The 24,818-nt window shown below is 38.6% G+C and overlaps 1 protein-coding gene across 1 annotated transcript in view; it reads right to left on the bottom strand.

Annotated features, from left to right (window-relative positions):
* Positions 1–1,787: 1,787 nt before the first annotated feature.
* The window catches only part of LOC137280981 (uncharacterized), a 228,091-nt gene continuing 205,060 nt past the window's right edge, over positions 1,788–24,818 (bottom strand). Inside the window, exon 6 of the mRNA XM_067812150.1 lies at positions 1,788–1,848. The gene's annotated coding sequence lies outside the window, so the exon portion shown is untranslated. The remainder of the gene's footprint in view (positions 1,849–24,818) is intronic.

The following is a 24,818-nucleotide window of genomic DNA, read 5'->3' on the forward strand; positions in this document are numbered from 1 at the left end:
CATGCCGATCATGTTACTTCTAATAAACACCTTGAACCCTGATATACCTAGTGTCTTGTCTAGTGTCTAGTGCTGAATGTCATGTGGTATGTTTGGTGTGTGATGTGAGTGGTGTCATGAGGTGAGTGTGAATGAGTGAGTGGGTTAGTGAGTGAGTGAGTGAATTCATATTTAACGTCACACCGGCAATATTTCAGTCATATATAGCCATAACATTTAACACCAAAGTGGAATATACAGAAGACAATACATTATAAAACACGGGATATAGGTCGCCAGCAAATGAGTGTCATGAGGTGTAATTGGTGTGTCGTATTATCATGCATGGTATTAAGAGTGCGTGATTTGTCTTTTTGTGTGTGAACGTGGCATCTGGCGTGCGTGATTTTGTGTTCGTGTGATCAAAATTATTTAATTATGTGTCATTTTACTGATGAACACACGCTGCATAGTGTTTGTGGGGTATGCCAAGTAACTAAAACATATTACTGACTGCCGAGCTGAATTTGTTCAAATTATCTAAGTGCGCAGTTGTTATATATCACTTTGTGTCAACATTGCTTGGATGTATGATAGAAGGGCGGCAACGTGTACAGGAATATAGCTAAATACTCCCTGTTCACCAAATGTTTACAGAAATGTTGCTGATAAGGTGAGATCAAATGGGGTTTAACGCGAAGCAGAGGTTGATCTCCGAACATACACACACACACAACACACACACACACACACACACACAACCTCTGCTTTGCGTTTCTGTAAACATTTAGTGAACAGAGAGTATTTAGCTGTATTCCTGTACAAGCTACCCCCTTCTATTATGCATCCAGCAACATACAATATACATATACGCCTATCCAAATACGCATTAATGGTGTAGCCGTTTATTTCACTGATTCCTTTTGCCGATATAAAACATTGTGGTTTATTGAGTCAATGTGTTGTGTGCAAAGGGTGATAAGTTTATTTAGTATTTATGAGTATATATGTTTTATAATTCTTTGCAACCCCGAATGTGCTTGAAAAATGTCGGTGTAAAGATGCTGCAAACGAGAACAGAGAAGAACTGTTTTTCTCCAATTCTCTTACTGGATGTCCTCCGACTCACAAAAGTCAGTTCCTGGTTGATCTAGATTAAGAAAAGGTTCTTCTCCATGGCAACAAGTAAGTAATGCAAGGTTAACCAAACTAAACGTCATAGGTTACACGAAATACACTATGATGTACTTGGTTTATGTTTTTCATCTCTTAAGTATAGTAGTCACACAAAAAAGTTATATTGTTGAGACGTTCATGAACACATTTAGATGTTGAGCAAGTAGAAGCCAACGTCACCAGACTGAATGATGAGACCTATCCTATCAACCTTTCCTTGAAAACTAATTTACATGAGTAACGTAAACATATTGATCGCTCAAGGGTGGTAACCTAACATTTGGATATGATTAGAGCACATTAACACATCCATACCCAAAATATTATTCGTCATCAGTTAAACTGCACTGTAGAAAAATTGCAGTGTTATCGGTTTTGCTTTATTAGATGAAAATATCCCAAATAAGAACTTGTTTGTGACACTGCAGACACGTGTGAAAAGGAGGATATTCTCATCAACCGCCTGGCAGTTGACTGAGACTATATGTAAACTTCTGACAAATACTTTCAGCATGACTACTATCACATTTATTTGTGTCAATACCGACATTTGGCTCTATGTCACTCGATAATTATATGCTTTGAGTATATCGCATGTGTGGTTTATAGTGTGGTGTGTGCCATGTGCTGTCTGTGCCGTATGATTGTAAAAATACGAGTTACCATTTTGGTTAACACCGGCTGAAACGACATCTAAATACCATAGGTCATTGTGTTAGTAACTTGATAGTTCGCGTTAATAGTATTAATGTTTGTGCAGCTCTTTGCAGGTTTTGAATATAAAATGTACCACTGTTGAAATTTACTTCTAATTTAAGTGCAATATTTGTCTGTGTATTCGTTTGGAGATGTTCATGTTGTTATACAGATGGTAAACAGGTTGGACGTGAAGTATGCGGACAGAAGGGAGAGTATCCCAACTCAGTGTATGCCACAATACTTGTGGAATCATTGGACACCGCTTATGTTCAGTGTAAACTCAGTGATCTTTACTATCTGGAATACTGGAGTGAGTGAGTGAGTTCATATTTAACGTCACATCGGCAATATTTCAGCCATATCGTGACGAGAACATTTAACACTGAAATGGATGATATGTATTTCATAAATAAACCTGTCAGCAAAGGACAGTAAAACAACTAGAATATCACAGTTACAATTCAAAAGTAGTGTGTAAAGTTAAAACTAATATTACTATTTGGACAACACAATATAAAACACGGGCTATATATCACCAACGACAGAAGGTAGATCACCATACTAGGGACCATGGGGACTTACAGTACATTTGCTTCCTGCATTGACCCTAGCTGGATTTACATCATCCCTTCAGCCGTTAGCAATTCAGGAAGTCTAGCCATAAATTAAAAAGACAGGTATTCTACGATTAGAAACAGTGGAACGTTTTGATGTACTTTAAATTTTTTGGGACTCACGTACCCTCTCAGGAGGACAATAATTTTACAGTGCTTTAACCCCCTCTCGAGGATACAGCCACTAACACTCTAAGTTACCAATTCAAACTTCCAAGAATAAAATATTTATTTATTTACATTTCATTTAGCAAATCTAAGTCTTTTAAAAATGCAACAATTAAATGAGAGCTAACTTTATTAAAAAGATCCTTCAAAGTTCGTGAGTTAAAAAATTTATCCTTTGTGATGGAATATTCAATACAGTCAAGCAGGACATGCTTGACTGTGATTCTTTCATCACAAGGGATACAAAACGGAGGATCTTCACCTTTTAATAAATATACGTGAGTATACCTCGTATGGCCAATGCGACATCGTCGCATAATGACCTCCTCAAATCTGACAGGCACCCATGAAGAGCCACCTCCTCGTGGTGGGTGCTGGGTAACGCTAAGTGCTCTTCTCCCGTGTGGACCCGGGGCAGAATGTGTCTACAGCACCCCATTGCTGGTCGTAAGAGGCGACCAAATTGGGCAACCTGTTTGCCGTGGGTTGCGTCCCGTGTCGGTGGAGGACGGTAGTCTGGTGGTTGAGGGCAGTGGGAGCTCGAACATTGTTCCCTTTGCTCAACACACCACTTTGGCCCCTACTTCACCTAGACGGGTGGTAGAACCGGCCCGGTTCTATCAATCGGCTGGTCATGCCGAGCCCTGAGCACCTAATTGTTATTGCTCTGTGATTATTTGGCTTGGTTGTTTTAGAAATATTACTGACTTGTGTGTTTTTGTATACATCGAGTTACATGAATTTTAAATTTGAACAAATTTGCCTAGATGCTGGTGCCAGAAGGCGATGGCTCATGGGCCAAACTGGTAGAACTTACTGCTGGTGTATATCATCCTTATATCTCTGATATCTGTCTGTTGGACATCCACAGGCGTTAGATATCGCCCTTGTTGGCACTCGGTGGCGGGTGGGGAGTAAAGATGATGAAACGTTATCCATATAAACATGGCTTTTCAAACTCCCATTAAAAAATCCAAACGTACGCTTGAAAATGATTCTGAAACGGATGATGTTGATCTCATTTCAAAATCTGTTGAATACTGGCCACGATTCTTGGTGATGGAAACACCTGACAAAACCCCAATTAAACTTAACCCTTTTGCTGTTGCAAAGGGCATTCATGGAATAGCGGGTGATATAAAAAATATCAAACGGTTGAGAAGTGGATCAATTCTCATTGAGTGTTGCAAACGACAACAAGCAACAAACCTGATGTCAATTGATGAACTTGTCGGAGTCCCAGTTAGTGTGTCTCCTCACAGATCTCTCAATACCAGCAGAGGAATTATTAGAGATCGTGATAGACTATTCAGTGATATGACTGAATTGGATATTGCTTACGAAATGAGGGATCAAGGTGTTAGATTTGTGAAAAGGTTCACCAGACGTCAAGGTGCTGAAACAATCAACACAAATACGTACCTGTTTAGCTTTTCATCTCCCACTGCACCAAAATCAGTCAGAGCAGGATACTGTAAAATAGATGTTGACATGTATATCCCTAACCCACTGCGGTGTTTTAAATGTCAGAAATTTGGGCATGGTGTCAATTCCTGTAGAAACAATATAACCTGTGCACATTGCAGTGAAACTACCCATGTCACTGAAGACTGTATCAGTGAGGTAAAAAAATGTACGAACTGTTCTGGGTCTCATTCATCTTCCAGTAAATCTTGTCCAGTTTGGAAAAGAGAGATGGAAATCAGCAAAATAAAATGCACCAAAAACATCACGTATGCAGAGGCAAAGAAACTTGTACCAAATAATGAGCAGATTGCTACGTATGCAAATGTGACCAAAGGACACGCAGTATCAACAATGACAGCATCAACTCAATGTCAGACAGATATAACGTGGGTGAATTCTGTGAACCCAAAGCCCATCGTAACATCTGATTCTACTACACAAACTGCTGATAAAATTTCAGCCACAGAGGCCTCTGACGTTTTACCTTCTATGACAATTACATCAAAATCACAGTCAGGTTTACACCATGAACTATCACAAAAGGCACATTCTGGAAAAGACCAAAACGTTAAAGCGTCACGTAAATCGGACAACACATCTTCTCGTGCAAATCAAACTGGTAGACAGTCTAAAGGTTCAGACGATCCCATCAAACTGTACAATAAGTATGGATCATTAGAAGAGATGGATGTCTCAGAAACTATCCACCGTAGAATTGAAAGTTCTTCACCTAAAAGAAATGGGCGAGGTAGGTCCCCAATCAAACCGCCCAAGAGATGAATCATTCCCAAATACTAATGCAATGGAATTGTAGAGGACTTAGGACAAACTTAAATGAATTACAGCTACTGAACCAGGAATTGAAACCTTCAGCTCTTTGCCTTCAAGAAACGTATTTGAAGGCGTCAGATACAATTGATATACGACACTTTAGCTCGTATCATTGTTTTTCTCCTCCTGGGGTACGAGCTGCTGGAGGCTCATCTATTTTAGTAAGGGAGGGAGTGATCCACAGCCCTGTGTTGCTGAATGTCAATCTTCAAGCTGTTGCTGTGCGAATTACACTGCACGTTGTGTTTACGTTGTGCTCTTTGTATGTTCCACCTTCTTGTGTGCTTCAACAGTCTGATCTCCAGACATTGTATGATCAGTTACCTAAACCATGTATCATCATGGGTGACCTAAATGGCCACAACCCACTCTGGGGTGGTAATGTTACAAACACCAAAGGTAAATTACTGGAGGATTTCATTTCAAATAATGACTTGTGTATTTATAATGACGGTGCAAATACTTATTTACATCCTGGCACAGGAACATATTCAGCGCTTGATTTATCTATTACGGACTCCAACCTTTTGAGTGAATTTGAATGGTCAGTCCACGACGACCTCTGTGGAAGTGACCATTTCCCAACCATACTAAACCCTGTGAATCCATCTGACGTTCCTCCATCATCAAGATGGAATTTTAAAAAGGCTAACTGGCCTTTATATGAAAGTCTCTGTGCTGACCAACTCAAAACTGAACTTTTTAAAGATATCCCTTATGCCATAAAATGTTTCTCAGATACACTAAATGAAATAGCTGACGAATGTATCCCAAAGTCCTCTACAGTTCCTCACATACGAAAACCATGGTTTACAGATGAGTGCAAACAGGCTAGGAAGGCACGGAAGAAAGCTGAACATTACTTCCGTCGCCATCCTATGGTCCACAATTTAGATAAATTAAAACTCATTAATGCTAAAACACGGCGTACTTTCAAGCAAAGTAAACGCCAGTCTTGGCGCAACTATGTATCAAGAATCAATTCGCGCACGCCCATATCAAAGGTGTGGAATATGATCCGGAAAATAAAGGGTAAGGGATCAAAATCTAGCATCCACCATCTAAAAGATGGGAACAAATTATTGACTAATCAATCAGATATTGCAAACAAACTTGGTGGTACGTTGGCCAAACATTCTTCCTCATCTAATTATGTACCTGAATTCCAAAAATATCAAAAACAGCAAGAAAAGAAATATATTAATTTCAATGCAGATAATGGAGAAGACTACAATGAAACCTTTTCGATACATGAGCTTCATACTGCTCTTGATCAGGCTCACGACACTGCTTCTGGAGCTGATAACATCCATTATCAACTTCTGAAGCACTTACCAGAATCATGTTTGGAGACACTGTTACATATTTTTGATAACATCTGGACAAGTGGAAATTTCCCTTCGTCGTGGCGTGATGCAATAATTGTTCCCATCCCCAAACCTGGACGTGATCATACTGATGCTTCCAATTATAGGCCAATTTCATTAACTAGCTGTGTTTGCAAAACCATGGAACGCATGATAAATAATCGACTTGTTTGGTACTTGGAAACCAATAACCTAATAACAGATATTCAATGTGGTTTCCGTAAAAACAGAAGTACTATCGATCATTTAGTGCGTTTAGAATCTTTTGTTAAGAATGCCATAATTAATAAGCAACATGCAGTATCGATTTTTTTCGATTTAGAAAAAGCCTACGACACTACCTGGAAACATGGGATTTTAAGAGATTTGCATGACTTTGGCTTACGAGGTCGTTTACCTCAGTTCATAGCCAACTTTTTAAACAACAGGCAATTTCAAGTTAGAGTGGTAGTCTGGTGGTTGAGGGCAGTGGGAGCTCGAACATTGTTCCCTTTGCTCAACACACCACTTTGGCCCCTACTTCACCTAGACGGGTGGTAGAACCGGCCCGGTTCTATCAATCGGCTGGTCATGCCGAGCCCTGAGCACCTAATTGTTATTGCTCTGTGATTATTTGGCTTGGTTGTTTTAGAAATATTACTGACTTGTGTGTTTTTGTATACATCGAGTTACATGAATTTTAAATTTGAACAAATTTGCCTAGATGCTGGTGCCAGAAGGCGATGGCTCATGGGCCAAACTGGTAGAACTTACTGCTGGTGTATATCATCCTTATATCTCTGATATCTGTCTGTTGGACATCCACAGGCGTTAGATATCGCCCTTGTTGGCACTCGGTGGCGGGTGGGGAGTAAAGATGATGAAACGTTATCCATATAAACATGGCTTTTCAAACTCCCATTAAAAAATCCAAACGTACGCTTGAAAATGATTCTGAAACGGATGATGTTGATCTCATTTCAAAATCTGTTGAATACTGGCCACGATTCTTGGTGATGGAAACACCTGACAAAACCCCAATTAAACTTAACCCTTTTGCTGTTGCAAAGGGCATTCATGGAATAGCGGGTGATATAAAAAATATCAAACGGTTGAGAAGTGGATCAATTCTCATTGAGTGTTGCAAACGACAACAAGCAACAAACCTGATGTCAATTGATGAACTTGTCGGAGTCCCAGTTAGTGTGTCTCCTCACAGATCTCTCAATACCAGCAGAGGAATTATTAGAGATCGTGATAGACTATTCAGTGATATGACTGAATTGGATATTGCTTACGAAATGAGGGATCAAGGTGTTAGATTTGTGAAAAGGTTCACCAGACGTCAAGGTGCTGAAACAATCAACACAAATACGTACCTGTTTAGCTTTTCATCTCCCACTGCACCAAAATCAGTCAGAGCAGGATACTGTAAAATAGATGTTGACATGTATATCCCTAACCCACTGCGGTGTTTTAAATGTCAGAAATTTGGGCATGGTGTCAATTCCTGTAGAAACAATATAACCTGTGCACATTGCAGTGAAACTACCCATGTCACTGAAGACTGTATCAGTGAGGTAAAAAAATGTACGAACTGTTCTGGGTCTCATTCATCTTCCAGTAAATCTTGTCCAGTTTGGAAAAGAGAGATGGAAATCAGCAAAATAAAATGCACCAAAAACATCACGTATGCAGAGGCAAAGAAACTTGTACCAAATAATGAGCAGATTGCTACGTATGCAAATGTGACCAAAGGACACGCAGTATCAACAATGACAGCATCAACTCAATGTCAGACAGATATAACGTGGGTGAATTCTGTGAACCCAAAGCCCATCGTAACATCTGATTCTACTACACAAACTGCTGATAAAATTTCAGCCACAGAGGCCTCTGACGTTTTACCTTCTATGACAATTACATCAAAATCACAGTCAGGTTTACACCATGAACTATCACAAAAGGCACATTCTGGAAAAGACCAAAACGTTAAAGCGTCACGTAAATCGGACAACACATCTTCTCGTGCAAATCAAACTGGTAGACAGTCTAAAGGTTCAGACGATCCCATCAAACTGTACAATAAGTATGGATCATTAGAAGAGATGGATGTCTCAGAAACTATCCACCGTAGAATTGAAAGTTCTTCACCTAAAAGAAATGGGCGAGGTAGGTCCCCAATCAAACCGCCCAAGAGATGAATCATTCCCAAATACTAATGCAATGGAATTGTAGAGGACTTAGGACAAACTTAAATGAATTACAGCTACTGAACCAGGAATTGAAACCTTCAGCTCTTTGCCTTCAAGAAACGTATTTGAAGGCGTCAGATACAATTGATATACGACACTTTAGCTCGTATCATTGTTTTTCTCCTCCTGGGGTACGAGCTGCTGGAGGCTCATCTATTTTAGTAAGGGAGGGAGTGATCCACAGCCCTGTGTTGCTGAATGTCAATCTTCAAGCTGTTGCTGTGCGAATTACACTGCACGTTGTGTTTACGTTGTGCTCTTTGTATGTTCCACCTTCTTGTGTGCTTCAACAGTCTGATCTCCAGACATTGTATGATCAGTTACCTAAACCATGTATCATCATGGGTGACCTAAATGGCCACAACCCACTCTGGGGTGGTAATGTTACAAACACCAAAGGTAAATTACTGGAGGATTTCATTTCAAATAATGACTTGTGTATTTATAATGACGGTGCAAATACTTATTTACATCCTGGCACAGGAACATATTCAGCGCTTGATTTATCTATTACGGACTCCAACCTTTTGAGTGAATTTGAATGGTCAGTCCACGACGACCTCTGTGGAAGTGACCATTTCCCAACCATACTAAACCCTGTGAATCCATCTGACGTTCCTCCATCATCAAGATGGAATTTTAAAAAGGCTAACTGGCCTTTATATGAAAGTCTCTGTGCTGACCAACTCAAAACTGAACTTTTTAAAGATATCCCTTATGCCATAAAATGTTTCTCAGATACACTAAATGAAATAGCTGACGAATGTATCCCAAAGTCCTCTACAGTTCCTCACATACGAAAACCATGGTTTACAGATGAGTGCAAACAGGCTAGGAAGGCACGGAAGAAAGCTGAACATTACTTCCGTCGCCATCCTATGGTCCACAATTTAGATAAATTAAAACTCATTAATGCTAAAACACGGCGTACTTTCAAGCAAAGTAAACGCCAGTCTTGGCGCAACTATGTATCAAGAATCAATTCGCGCACGCCCATATCAAAGGTGTGGAATATGATCCGGAAAATAAAGGGTAAGGGATCAAAATCTAGCATCCACCATCTAAAAGATGGGAACAAATTATTGACTAATCAATCAGATATTGCAAACAAACTTGGTGGTACGTTGGCCAAACATTCTTCCTCATCTAATTATGTACCTGAATTCCAAAAATATCAAAAACAGCAAGAAAAGAAATATATTAATTTCAATGCAGATAATGGAGAAGACTACAATGAAACCTTTTCGATACATGAGCTTCATACTGCTCTTGATCAGGCTCACGACACTGCTTCTGGAGCTGATAACATCCATTATCAACTTCTGAAGCACTTACCAGAATCATGTTTGGAGACACTGTTACATATTTTTGATAACATCTGGACAAGTGGAAATTTCCCTTCGTCGTGGCGTGATGCAATAATTGTTCCCATCCCCAAACCTGGACGTGATCATACTGATGCTTCCAATTATAGGCCAATTTCATTAACTAGCTGTGTTTGCAAAACCATGGAACGCATGATAAATAATCGACTTGTTTGGTACTTGGAAACCAATAACCTAATAACAGATATTCAATGTGGTTTCCGTAAAAACAGAAGTACTATCGATCATTTAGTGCGTTTAGAATCTTTTGTTAAGAATGCCATAATTAATAAGCAACATGCAGTATCGATTTTTTTCGATTTAGAAAAAGCCTACGACACTACCTGGAAACATGGGATTTTAAGAGATTTGCATGACTTTGGCTTACGAGGTCGTTTACCTCAGTTCATAGCCAACTTTTTAAACAACAGGCAATTTCAAGTTAGAGTGGGTTCTACCCTGTCTGATCATTACAATCAGGATCAGGGTGTTCCACAAGGCAGTATTTTGTCTGTAACACTTTTTAGTATAAAGATAAATAGTTTGTCAAAAGTTTTAAACGATTCAATTGATGGATCGTTATTTGTGGATGATTTTAATATTTCTTGTCGTGGTAAAAATATGCATACTATTGAACGGCTACTGCAGCTGTGTTTAAATAAAATAGATAAATGGTGTCTTGAAAACGGCTTTAAATTTTCTAAATCCAAAACTAATTGTATACACTTTTGTAGAAAATATAAACCGCATAATGATCCTGAACTGTTTCTAAACGGATCTCCCATAAAAGTTGTAAAGGAGGCCAAGTTTTTGGGAATAATTTTTGACTCGCATTTGTCGTTTCTACCACATATCAAATCCCTCAGAACTAAATGCCTGAAGGCACTTGACTTGTTGAAAGTCGTTTCAAATTCTAAGTGGGGAGGGGATCAAGCTACGCTCCTGCAGCTTTGTCGATCACTGATCCGGTCAAAACTTGATTATGGCTCCATTGTATATGGTGGAGCATGTAAAAGCAACCTAAAACTTTTGGATTCTGTTCACCATCAAGGTCTGAGACTTTGTCTTGGCTCCTTTCGAACTTCACCTGTTGACAGCCTGTGCGTTGAGGCTGATGAGCCATCTCTTGAGCAGCGACGTATAAAATTGGCTTTACAGTATGTAACAAAATTATATTCCAGTGAGTCAAACCCTGCATATAACTGTGTTTTCAGTTCTCTGTATGAGGATTTATACAATAGGAAATCTTCTCTTGTTCCGCCTCTTGGTTTAAGAATTAAACCATTTCTTGCTGCTGCCGGCATTGAGCTGGAATACATAGCTCCTTCCCGTCTTCTGTCTTCTCCTCCTTGGCAACTGGTTAGGCCCCAAGTGGACCTAACATTAACTACTTTTAAAAAATCAGAAACAAATGAATTACAATACAAACAAAAATATAATCAATTAAAACATAAATATAGCAATTATAAACCTTTATTTACAGATGGGTCCAAGGATGGTGGCCCAGTGGCTTGTGCCACTGTCATTGGATCCAGAACAATATCTTCTCGATTACCAGGTAATAGTTCTATTTTTACAGCAGAAGCTAACGCCATACTAACGGCACTTAAATATATTGAAAGACACCCTAAACATAAACAGTATATAATTTATTCCGACTCTCTTTCCTGCCTTCAGGCTATTAAAAATATTTCTTGTAACCATCCACTTTTAATTGAAATTGTTGAATTGTATAATGATCTTGCTACTGGCCAATGCGACATCGTCCTTTGTTGGTTACCAAGTCACGTAGGCATTTCTGGCAACACAATGGCCGATCTTGCTGCGAAGGCAGCACTCAACAAATCTGTGACACCACTTCTTATTCCTTACTCAGATTATAAAGCTACAATAAGATCTTACATCCGTGATCTGATGCAGAAGAAGTGGGATACCCAGGTAGGTCTAAATAAATTACATGAAATAAAACCTTCCATCGGTTATACTTACTTGGGTTGTCAGTCCAGATTTGAGGAGGTCATTATGCGACGATGTCGCATTGGCCACACAGGGTGTACTCATGAATACCTATTGAAAGGCGAGGATCCTCCGTTCTGCATCCCTTGTGATGAAAGAATTACAGTCAAGTGTTGAGTATTCTATCACAAGGGATAACTATTTTAAATCACGAACTTTGAAGGATCTTTTTAGTAACGTAAATTCTCATTTAATTATTGCATTTTTAAAAGAATTAGATTTGTTAAGTGATTTGTAAATAGATATAACACGTCACAATTTAATTCTGGACTCACAATAGTCCAGAAACTCTCAGCACTGTGGCCACTCTCGCACAAGGGATTTCGCAAAATTAAACAGGCAGCTGTTATGTATGTGTGCTAAGGATGAAAAAATGAAAAAAAAATTTTTCGAAAACTCAAAATTTAAACTCGCTCGCCCATGGGCACGCCCATGGGCGAACAGTGGCCAATGGGTAGGCCCATGGGCAGGCCCATGGGCGAAAGTGTTTCATTTCATCTAGAATGAATGTTTTGGGGGTTGTAAATGAATGAAAAAATGTTAATAAGTATCATGACACAAATTTCAGCTTGTTGTGACTTGACTCTGCTAACTGACAACTGACTAACTGCTAACTGATTTTGAAAAATCTCGCCCATGGGTGAAAAACATATTAGCCCATGGACGAGAATAATTAATTTCATTGAAACTACATGTTTTTTTTCCAGGCTGTGCAGTCTTTCAATACATGAACGTGTATTTATTATTGTCTTGACACGAAATTAAGCTTATTTTGACTTAATTCGGCTAATTAAGAGTGATTTTTCAAAAAGACTCGCCCATGGGCGAAAACCATTTGGCCCATGGGTGAGAATATTTACTTTTACTCAAAATACACCTTTTCCCATGTTTTGGAGGTTGTGAATGGATGAAAGTATGTTCATAAGTATCATGTCACAAAATTCAACTAATTTTGAATTAATTCCGTTAATTTAGAGCTATTTAAGAAAATCTCAACCATTGGCGAAAAACATTTTAGCCCATGGGCGAGAATATTTCCTTTTACCCCAAACACATCTTTTCCAGTATTTGGAGGATGTAAATGAATGAAAGTACATTTATGAGCATCATGACAGAAATTTCAACTCATTTTGACTTAATTCCTCTAAATGAGAGCAATTTTGAAAACTCTCGCCCATGGGAGAAAGACATTTTGGCCCATGAGCGAGAATATTTGCCTTCACTCAAAATACATCTTTTCCTGTGGTTTGGAGGTGTAAATGAATGATGATATATATATGAGTATCATGGCACAAAATCCAACTCATTATGACTTAATTCTGCTAATTGAGACCGATTTTCAAAAACATCTCGCCCATGGGCGAAAAACATTGGGCCCATGAGCGAGAATATCTTTTCCTGTGTTTTGGATTTTGTAAATGAATGAGGATATATTTGTAAGTATCATGACACAAAATTCAACTCATTTTGACTTAATTCTGCTAATTTGTAACAAGTATGGGATCTGGATTTCCACTTAAATTTGTTTATAAGTATCACGACCAAAAAAAATGAAATCATTCCGGTCTTAATTCGACTAATCTCTCTCGTGGACGAAAATATTTTCGTTTGCTCGTTTTCTTTATTTTGCAAACATATGGTTTAAAAATAGCTGAAATTCTAATGAAAGTTCAGTTTAATTTCGTGAGTGTAGTTTTATGTCGCACTCAGCAATATCCGAGAAATATGGCGACGGCAATCCAGTGATCAACAGTATGAGCATCTACCTGCACAACTGGGAACTGATGACATGTGCCAGCAAAAGTCATCGAGCATGACCACCCGATCCCGTTAGTCACCTCTTACGACAAGCATAGTCGCCTTTTATGGCAAGCATGGGTTGTTGAGGCCCTCTTCTACTCCAGATCTTCACGGGTCCCGAACACAGAGCTTTACTTCCAGCAACATATACAATGCACTTAGAATACTAAGCCTTGAGATTCTTTTGAATTTAGGTATTCTATAAATATACCAAAATTCAACCTATATCCATGAAGTTGAAGTTGTTTGTGAAAGCCCTAATCAAGAGTGACCAAACTCCAGTGACTATACTGGGACACATTAATAAACGGTGTTGTGAGATCTTTAAAGTGTATTGAAATATGTCTTGTCAATTCCACTGACATTCGCCAAATGTATCTACCTAGTAGTTTTAAGTGTACCTACCCAGTTTAGCATGTTTCGTTTGAATAGTGTGGTCTCCATTTTTAGTAATTCCCGTTTGCCCGTCCCGGCTTTTCCTCGTCCGAGGTTTTATGGGGTATCTCCTATTTGTCAGACCAGAAATTATCTACAACAGGGGTAGGTCACTCGCTTGTTTTCTTTACCATTTGTACTAATTAGTATGCGGTTTGTAGATAATCGAGTTTGGATCAGACAATCCAGTGATCAACAGTATGAGCATCGACCTGCACAATGGGAACTGATGACATGTGTCAACCAAGTCAGCGAGCCTGACCACCCGATCCCGTTAGTCGCCTCTTACGACAAGCATAGTCGCCTTTTATGGCAAGCATGGGTTGTTTAAGCCCTTTACTTCCAGCAACATATACAATACACTTACAATACTAAGCCTTGAGATTCTTTTGAATTTAGGTATTCTATAAATATACCAAAATTCAACCTATATCTATGAAGTTGAAGTTATTTGTGAAAGCCCTAATCAAGAGTGACCAAACTCCAGTGACTATACTGGGACACAATAGTAAACGGTGCTGTGAGATCTTTAAACTGTATTGAAATATGTCTTGCCAATTCCGCTGACATTCACCAAATGTACCTACCTAGTAGTTTTAAGTGTACCTACCCAGTTTAGCATGTTTCGTTTGAATAGTGTGGTCTCCATTTTTAGTAATTCCCGTTTGCCCGTCCCGGCTTTTCCTCGTCCGAGGTTTTATGGGGTATTCTCCTATTTGTCAGACCAGAAATTATCTACAACAGGGGTAGGTCACTCGCTTGTTTTCTTTACCATTTGTACTAATTAGTATGCGCCTCCTCCTGCTCCAATGCACACAGTGACCTGATTCGTCTCCATCGCAACTTAGGCTGCGTTTAACAGTACTTCAGCCAGTTTACTGTATCAGTCGAAATCTTACAATGAATGAATGAATGAATGAATGAATGAAGAGCAAGAAGTATATGTGAATGAATGAAAGAAATAATCAAAGAAAGAAGTACATATGTGAATGAATGAAAGAATAAATGATACATCACGGCCATCCCTTCCAAAACATGCTAAAGGACGCAAAACTATCGTTAGATCACATGTGTTAACATCAGCTTGTTATTGTCTCCCTGGTCAGGCGTAACAATTGTCAGACAGGTTAAAACAACAAACTATCTGGTTGACTGCACAGCTACCTGTTGACGTAGTATACCCACATCACCTACTTTTCCTGCGTAACCTTAATCACCACCCTTAATATATTGAGCAGAGAGCACAGAAGGCCCTATAGCTGTAACCACTGAACCGTGGCGTCTCTCTGCTCCCAAGTTCCCAAGTAGGGGTGTCCTTCTCTACCTATTCCATTGATCTTCAAAACATCTAACAAGCTCAACGCATGCATTTCTTTACTCAAATGTGATGTTATACATATCATAAGAGTATTTTTATGTGTTATTCAGTTGATAAATTATTATTTCATGATACATATATGTACAATATTTTGCTTCGATTCTATAACTACCCACATTATGACATTGAGACCATTCTGATTTATCGAGTAAAATACGATTGTATAGTTTTGAGTTTGAATCTTGGCATATTTTACTGGTTTGCCACTTTTGCACTCTACCTTTTTAAAGGGGGTGTGCATATTTTGGTGGTGTTTAGTATTCCATCTATTCATTTGGATATATTAATTTATTTGTTTTTGTTTTGTTTTTTACTGCTAGTGGGCCTGTTAGTCTGCTTTGATAACTGTAAATTTATTCTGACGTTTGACGAGCGGAACATGAAGTGGTGTTATCATGTATGTTATGTAATTATATTATTGGTATGGAGCGGCATTGATATGTATGTTTATGCTTGACAATCCAGTCCCGATTACTTGAGGAGATTAGTTTAAACTATACATTAACGTATCCATACTATTAATGTATAATCATTATATCGGGCTATGGGGAATACGTAATGTAATCAAGATTGACTTTGCGTTTACTTTTCTATTTTTGAAATAAATTTTCCCTATTTTTGCTACACTCGAACAGATTTACTTTGGCTTCCGTGATTGTGGTCTCTAAGTGTTTTAGAAATTATGTTGTTGAGACATCTGGAACTGTTGATCTGCAGTCTTCCAAAATTCATTTTCACGAGATATATTCTCCCTTTTTACCAGAATGAACATATAGCTGTTTACACAAAGGTATCTTCCCGTAAAATAAGTAGGACGAAACGTGAAGCATAGCAGCTTTACTGAAGCCATAACTGAAGTTGTTAAAATGATCCTGAAAACTGTCATTTTCAACATTCACCTTGCAAGCAATTCTACCAAGAAACTAAATAACTCATTACTACTGGAAGGAGTGAACTGAAAGCCCATTTTATTAACTGAAATCACTGATTGAACTCGCTAACATCGATTCACTTACATTCTGGTACACGTGTCTTATTTCGTTTCCTGAGGACACACATTTTACTTTTTTTATAGAAAAGCCGTGTCTAATCCCATAAAACAACACCGTTGTCACTACATCAAACGATTTTGACCTCGACCCAAAACAAAGGTTTAACTTACAGGACTACCTGTAAGATATTCCTTTCTTGAACGAGTTTAACAGCTACGCCGAAATGCTGCTTACCTTATAAGAAGTTGTATATCCATGGAACTTTCGTATTTTTTTCCAAATGATCATGACCTGAACAGATATTACTTTGTCAGAGACTTCATGAGTGATTTTCAAGTTCTAATCCACACACTGATTTCCACTTTTTCATCATTTTGACTTTTATCTCAGTTTGTTGAGTATCTCAGCATAACTCGCAAAGACAATGGAAACCGAGCGGAACGATGACGCTTTCTGTTTCTTCCGCGTTCACTTACGAAATTTCCGCAAAGCGCCTACGACAATTTGCACAGAAAAAGTCATGTCTCGTCCGCTGGTCTTGTTTATTGGAGTATAACAGCTGCCGCTTTCATGTGTATTTTACTTGTCATATACAAAATTCATCCATGGATCACATTAGGTCATTAGGAGACACCAACTTTGAAATGAACAGGTGTTCGTAAGTGTATATGGATGAAAAAGACTGATTGCGCAAGACGCGCAGCCAAATATCTCACATTCAAAGGACATCTCGAATTGATTATTCTATAAGGCGTCGAGCTGACCGGTTGGTTTTGGTGTTGTGTATAAACCTCCTTTGCAAGAACTTTGTCAAGCATACCTGCTTTGTCCTTTTGCAAGACCTGCACATATTAGTCTTTGAAAGACATTGACATTTATGTTCAGGTGCTCTGGAAAACCTTGTCCGGCACGATATTCCTTCCAATTTAGTTATTGTGTGCATGCTGCATTTCAATTTTGGAAATGTGCTTAAAACATATTTTGATTCTCAAAAAAATGTGGTTCGTTTAGCAAACAAAATATTGCTTTGATTAACGCTTCACCAGTACTATACAATATTACAGAATACACAAAACCGGATACACAAAAACGACAAATTATAGCATTGTGATTAGGGGTATATGGGGTTTTAGGAGTCCCTTTTCATTCACCGAAACAAGTCCTACACGCCCTGGTGGGGTGTGGATTCGGGGAGGGGATAACGGAGGAGATGACCAAGACACACGTACTCCATACGCTATCATGGTGTTCCTTACTGCTTGAAGATCGACCTTTTCTCACTGTGGTCTATGATGACTTCGGTGAACGGAAAAGAACTTATTCACTGTGAAAACCAGTTGATCCGTCCACGATTTTATCATAAAACACAAAGCTTGATTTTTTAATTTTTAAGAGGAAACTAATTAACTTGTCAAAAACCTTCTCACAAATGTTCAGTGTTTCTACAAAGAGCTAGTCAGACACAACAAACCATAATTCTATTTTTCATGTTTACTTATATGATAGATGTATTTGATGTAATGATATGTATGCATATGTTATTATATGATAGTTCATATGGATGACGACACATGCTTCATTTATATTTTGTATTATATGCTGTATGGGTGAGGTACTGTAAAGCTTGTTCACCAGTCCCTATCAGAGTTACAAAACACACAAAAATACAACAACATGGAGATGTGTGGAGAAAATAGAGACCTATGGAGAACAGCAATGTCATAACTGAACAGAAATCATTCCCTCTATTGGTGAAGGCCGTGTGGGATTAGTTAAACAAAGAAATCTAGTCGACCATGCCTCCTAATCCTCTTACTCCTTAAACAAACGACTTGCCTGGGCTGTCTAAAATTGAATTGAAATGTTTGTAAATTCGATGTTTCGGGTATTACGTAAGGAGGTAATCAGGTGTCAACACTATGGCGTTCGACGCTCCGGACATGAAGGAAAACCAAATACGTTATAAAGTACAGTAATGTGGTCACTATGAGCGAGGCAGACAGTCTGATGAGCACAGCTCATTACGGAAATCTCTTGTCTTTGGAGCTGCTCGTTGAGACGTTGAAGCCTTCTGTCAAGTTCTTCTATATTCTTTATTGTGGCCACTGTCTCACAATATGCAGTTTACATTGCTCACAGACCCTCGATTCCCGATGACGCCAACTTTCTCGACTACTGTTCGTGCGACGACTATCATTCAGGAATTGGTTCCGCAGCTCATTCTTTCACCGAAGTCTTTGTGTATGTGTTTTAGCTCGTTAATTAGCGTAGAGACGAGTCTTCTGCTATTCTCGGGCACAAGTTCTCCAAGGTAGTCGACGCTCCGGGTGTCATTAGAACAGTGTTGACCACTGTCACACTCCACTGCTTTTCGACAGTCCTGTTGTGTATTTGATAAAACAATCGACAATCCGGGTGTGAACCAAAAGAGGATACCACCATTCTCATCGGTGGATGAAGAAAACCCGCATACTCTTCATCACATTGCTACACCGTATTTACCATAACGAATGTTTAAATATCACTTTATGTAAAAAGAGCATCAAAACAAGCTGAAAACATGTATTATATTAACATGGTACTAACTATAGTCGATTCGAACCACTGCTTTACAGTTCACTGACTGGATGCAGGCTTTTCCCACGTGGCGGGGTAAAACTTAATGATCTATTCTCCCTCGCAAGGCCACGTGAACCAATCAGAAATGAACATTCTTAAATGGGGTAGGAGAAATGTGCCCTGTACGTTCTTATGAATCTTGATCTTTCAGGTACATTTCATCAGTTGTGTACAAATAATGGTCTCGAATAATGTTTCAAACACTTTAATACGTATTGATGCAGGGGCTCCATATATGTTCTTGTTTACGTCCCGCTCGTCAAACGTCAGAATAAATTTACAGGTATCAAAGCAGACTCACTCGCTGGGCCACTTGCAATAAAAAACCCAAACAAAGCAAAAACAGGTAAATCAGTTAATTTAAACAAATAGACGGAATACTAAAAAAACACCTAAATATTAGTATGCACGCCCCATTTAAAAAGATAGAGCGCTAAAGTGGCAAGATTCAAACTCAAAACTATTCAATCGTATTTTACTCGATAAACCAAAATGGTCTCAATGTCATAATGTGGGTAGTTACAGAATCAAAGCAAAATATTTTACATGTTTATGTACGATTTATTTAGCAAAGCCAGAAAAATCCCCGACAAACACGGCCGCGTCTCCTCAATACGTGGGTTTGTGAGAGTGAGGGTACTCCCTGCAAGGCTCACTCCCATTAGTTAACAAGGCGTCCTCCCATTTTATGTATTTTTTACTCGATAGGTACGGAAAATTAATTAGGCGGTGTGGGTATGTCATGACTGGTTGATATCTCAGGATTAGGTGAATTGGGTATGGCAGAGTCGATATACTATGATCATAGGGGATTTAGCAACCATGTTGGAGTGAAGGAATGACAAAACTCTGCGATAGATTAATGAGTGTCTTTTTCAAGCATTATGAAAATGGGAATGGTAAATTAACACAAAATGCCCTAGACCTGTCCAGCGTGTCATACATTCTAGAATAATAATCAACTGAATAATACATAAAAATACTTTTATGATTATGTATAACATCACATTTTAATAAAAAGATGCATGCGTTGAGCTTGTTAGATGTTTTAAGATTAATGGAAGAGGTAGAGATGGACACCCCCACTTGGGAACTTGGGAGCAGAGAGACGCCACGGTTCAGTGGTTACAGCTATAGGGCCTTCCTTGCTCTCTGCTCAATATATTAAGGGTGGTGATGTAGATGAAGGTTACGCAGGAAAAGTAGGTGATGTGGGTATACTACGTCAACAGGCAGCTGTGCAGTCAATCAGATAGTTTGTTGTTTTAACCTGTCTGACAATTGTTACGCCTGACCAGGGAGACAATAACAAGCTGACGTTAACACATGTGATCTAACGATAGTTTTGCGTTCTTTAGCATGTTTTGGAAGGGATGGCCGTGATGTATCATTTATTCTTTCATTCATTCACACATGTACTTCTTTCTTTGATTATATCTTTCTCATTCATTCACATATGCACTTCTTTCTTTTATCATTTCTTTCATTCATTCACATATACTTCTTGCTCTTCATTCATTCATTCATTCATTCATTCATTGTAAGATTTCGACTGATACAGTAAACTGGCTAAAGTACTGTTAAACGCAGCCTAAGTTGCGATGGAGACGAATCAGGTCACTGTGTGCATTGGAGCAGGAGGAGGCGCATACTAATTAGTACAAATGGTAAAGAAAACAAGCGAGTGACCTACCCCTGTTGTAGACAATTTCTGGTCTGACAAATAGGAGAATACCCCATAAAACCTCGGACGAGGAAAAGCCGGGACGGGCAAACGGGAATTACTAAAAATGGAGACCACACTATTCAAACGAAACATGCTAAACTGGGTAGGTACACTTAAAACTACTAGGTAGGTACATTTGGTGAATGTCAGTGGAATTGGCAAGACGTATTTCAATACAGTTTAAAGATCTCACAACACCGTTTACTATTGTGTCCCAATATAGTCACTGGAGTTTGGTCACTCTTGATTAGGGCTTTCACAAATAACTTCAACTTCATAGATATAGGTTGAATTTTGGTATATTTATAGAATACCTAAATTCAAAAGAATCTCAAGGCTTAGTACTCTAAGTGTATTGTATATGTTGCTGGAAGTAAAGGGCTTAAACAACCCATGCTTGCCATAAAAGGCGACTATGCTTGTCGTAAGAGGCGACTAACGGGATCGGGTGGTCAGGCTCGCTGACTTGGTTGACACATGTCATCAGTTCCCAATTGTGCAGGTCGATGCTCATACTGTTAATCACTGGATTGTCTGATCCAAACTCGATTATCTACAAACCGCCGCCATATTGCTGGGATATTACTGAGTGCAACATAAAACTAAACTCACGAAATTAAACTGAATTGTCATTAGAATTTCAGCTATTTTTAATCTATATGTTTGCAAAATAAAGAAAACGAGCAAACGAATATATTTTCGTCCACGAGAGAGATTAGTCGAATTAAGACCGGAATGATTTAATGTTTTTTGGTCGTGATAATTATAAACACACTTTCATTCATATATTTACAACCTCCAAGACAATAAGAAAAGCTATGAAAATTTAAGTGGAAGTCCAGATTCTTGTACTTGTTACAAATTAGCAGAATTAAGTTAAAATGAGTTGGATTTTGTGCCATGATACATATAAATATATCCTCATTCATTTACAAAATCCAAAACACAGGAAAAGATGTATTTTGAGTAAAAGTGATTATTCTGGCATATTTTAAAAAATCTTCCTGAATTCGCAAAATTAAGTCAAAATCAGTTGAAGTTTGTGTCGTGATACTCATAATGGCACTTTCATTCATTTACATCCTCCAAAACATTAGAAAAGATGTATTTGGAGTGAAAAGGAACTATTCTCGCTCATGGGCCCAGTGTTTTTCGCCCATGGGCGAGATGTTTTTGAAAATCGGTCTCAATTAGCAGAATTAAGTCATAATGAGTTGGATTTTGTGCCATGATACTCATATATATATCCTCATTCATTTACAACCTCCAAACCACAGGAAAAGATGTATTTTGAGTGAAGGCAAATATTCTCGCTCATGGGCCAAAATGTCTTTCTCCCATGGGCGAGAGTTTTCAAAATTGCTCTCATTTAGAGGAATTAAGTCAAAATGAGTTGAAATTTCTGTCATGATGCTCATAAATGTACTTTCATTCATTTACATCCTCCAAATACTGGAAAAGATGTGTTTGGGGTAAAAGGAAATATTCTCGCCCATGGGCTAAAATGTTTTTCGCCAATGGTTGAGATTTTCTTAAATAGCTCTAAATTAACGGAATTAATTCAAAATTAGTTGAATTTTGTGACATGATACTTATGAACATACTTTCATCCATTCACAACCTCCAAAACATGGGAAAAGGTGTATTTTGAGTAAAAGTAAATATTCTCACCCATGGGCCAAATGGTTTTCGCCCATGGGCGAGTCTTTTTGAAAAATCACTCTTAATTAGCCGAATTAAGTCAAAATAAGCTTAATTTCGTGTCAAGACAATAATAAATACACGTTCATGTATTGAAAGACTGCACAGCCTGGAAAAAAAACATGTAGTTTCAATGAAATTAATTATTCTCGTCCATGGGCTAATATGTTTTTCACCCATGGGCGAGATTTTTCAAAATCGCTGTCAGTTAGCAGAGTCAAGTCACAACAAGCTGAAATTTGTGTCATGATACTTATTAACATTTTTTCATTCATTTACAACCTCCAAAACATTCATTCTAGATGAAATGAAACACTTTCGCCCATGGGCCTGCCCATGGGCCTACCCATTGGCCACTGTTCGCCCATGGGCGTGCCCATGGGCGAGCGAGTTTAAATTTTGAGTTTTCGAAAAAAATTTTTTTCATTTTTTCATCCTTAGCACACATACATAACAGCTGCCTGTTTAATTTTGCGAAATCCCTTGTGCGAGAGTGGCCACAGTGCTGAGAGTTTCTGGACTATTGTGAGTCCAGAATTAAATTGTGACGTGTTATATATATTTTATGGATGGAAGTTTGAATTAGTAACTAAGATTGTTAGTGGCTGTATCCTCGAGGGGGGTTAAAGTACTGTAAAATTATTGTCCCCCTGAGAGGATACGTAAGTCCCAAAACATTTGAAGTAAATTTGAACTTACCAGGATTTTTAGACGTAGTACTCCTCTATTTTAATCGTGGCTACATTTCTTACAATCGCCAACAGCTGAAGGGATGGTGTAAATCCAGCTAGGGTCCATGCAGGTAGCAAAGGTACTGTAAGTCCCCATGGTCCCTAGTGTGGTTATCTACCTTCAGTTGTTGGCGATATATATAGCCTGTTTTTATATTGCATCGTCTAAATAGCGATATTAGTTTTAACGCTCCACGCTAGTTTTATTTCAAATTGTGATAATCTGGTTGTTTTACTGTCCTTCGATGACAGGTTTTTGTAATATACATATAGTCCTGTTCATTGTTAAAAGTTCCCGTCACGATATGGCTGCAATATTGCCAAGGTGACGTTAAATATTAACTCACTCACTCACTGAAATCTGACAGAGAGCCCAAGTAAGTATAACTGATATAAGGTTTTATTGCATGTAATTTATTTATACCTACCTGGGTATCCCACTTCTTCTGCATCAGATCAATACAAGATCAGATATAAAATCTTATTGTAGCTTTATAATCTGAGTATGGAATAAGAAGTGGTGTCACAGATTTGTTGAGTGCTGTCTTGGCAGCAAGATCGGCCATTGTGCTACCAGAAATGCCTACGTGACTGGGTAACCAACAAAGGACGATGTCGCACTGGCCAGTAGCAAGGTTATCACACAATTCAATAATTTCAATTAAAAGTGGATGTTTACAAGAAATATTTTCAATAGCCTGAAGGCAAGAAAGAGAGTCGTAATAGATTATATACTGTGTATGTTTAGGGTGTCTTTCGATATATTTAAGAGCCGTTAGTATGGCGTTAGCTTCAGCTGTAAAAATAGACTGTTGTCTGGTAATCTAGAAGAAATTGTTCTGGATCCAATGAAAGTGGCACAAGCCACTGCGCCACCGTCCTTGGACCCATTTGTAAATAAGGGTTTATACTTGCTATATTTATGTTTTAATTGATTATACTCTTGTTCATATTGTAATTCATCAGTTTCTGATTTTTTAAATGTAGTTAATATTAGGTCCACTTGGGGCCTAACCAATTGCCAGGGAGGAGAAGAAAGAAGACGGGAAGGAGCTCAATCTTTTCCAGCTCAATGCCGGCTGAAGAAAGAAATGGTTTAATTCTTAAACCAAGAGGCAGAACAGGGGAAGATTTCTTTTTGTATAAATCCTCATACAGAGAACGGAAAACACAGTTATATGCAGGGTTTGACTCACTGGAATATAATTTTGCTACATACTGTAAAGCTAATTTTATACGTCGCTGCTCAAGAGATGGCTCATCAAACTCAACGTACAGGCTGTCAACAGGTGAAGTTCGAAAGGAGCCAAGACAAAGTCTTAGACCTTGATGGGGAACAGAATCTAAACGTTTTAGGTTGCTTTTACAGGCTCCACCATATACGATGGAGCCATAATCAAGTTTGGACCGGATCAGTGACCGACAAAGCTGCAGGAGGGTAGCTTCATCCCCTCCCCATTTTGAGTTGGAGACAACCTTTACTGCGACTTTCAAGTGCCTTCAGGCATTTAGTTTTGAGGG

The sequence above is a fragment of the Haliotis asinina genome, chromosome 4, assembly GCF_037392515.1.
Source record: "Haliotis asinina isolate JCU_RB_2024 chromosome 4, JCU_Hal_asi_v2, whole genome shotgun sequence".
In the NCBI taxonomy this organism is placed as follows: Eukaryota; Metazoa; Mollusca; class Gastropoda; order Lepetellida; family Haliotidae; genus Haliotis; species Haliotis asinina.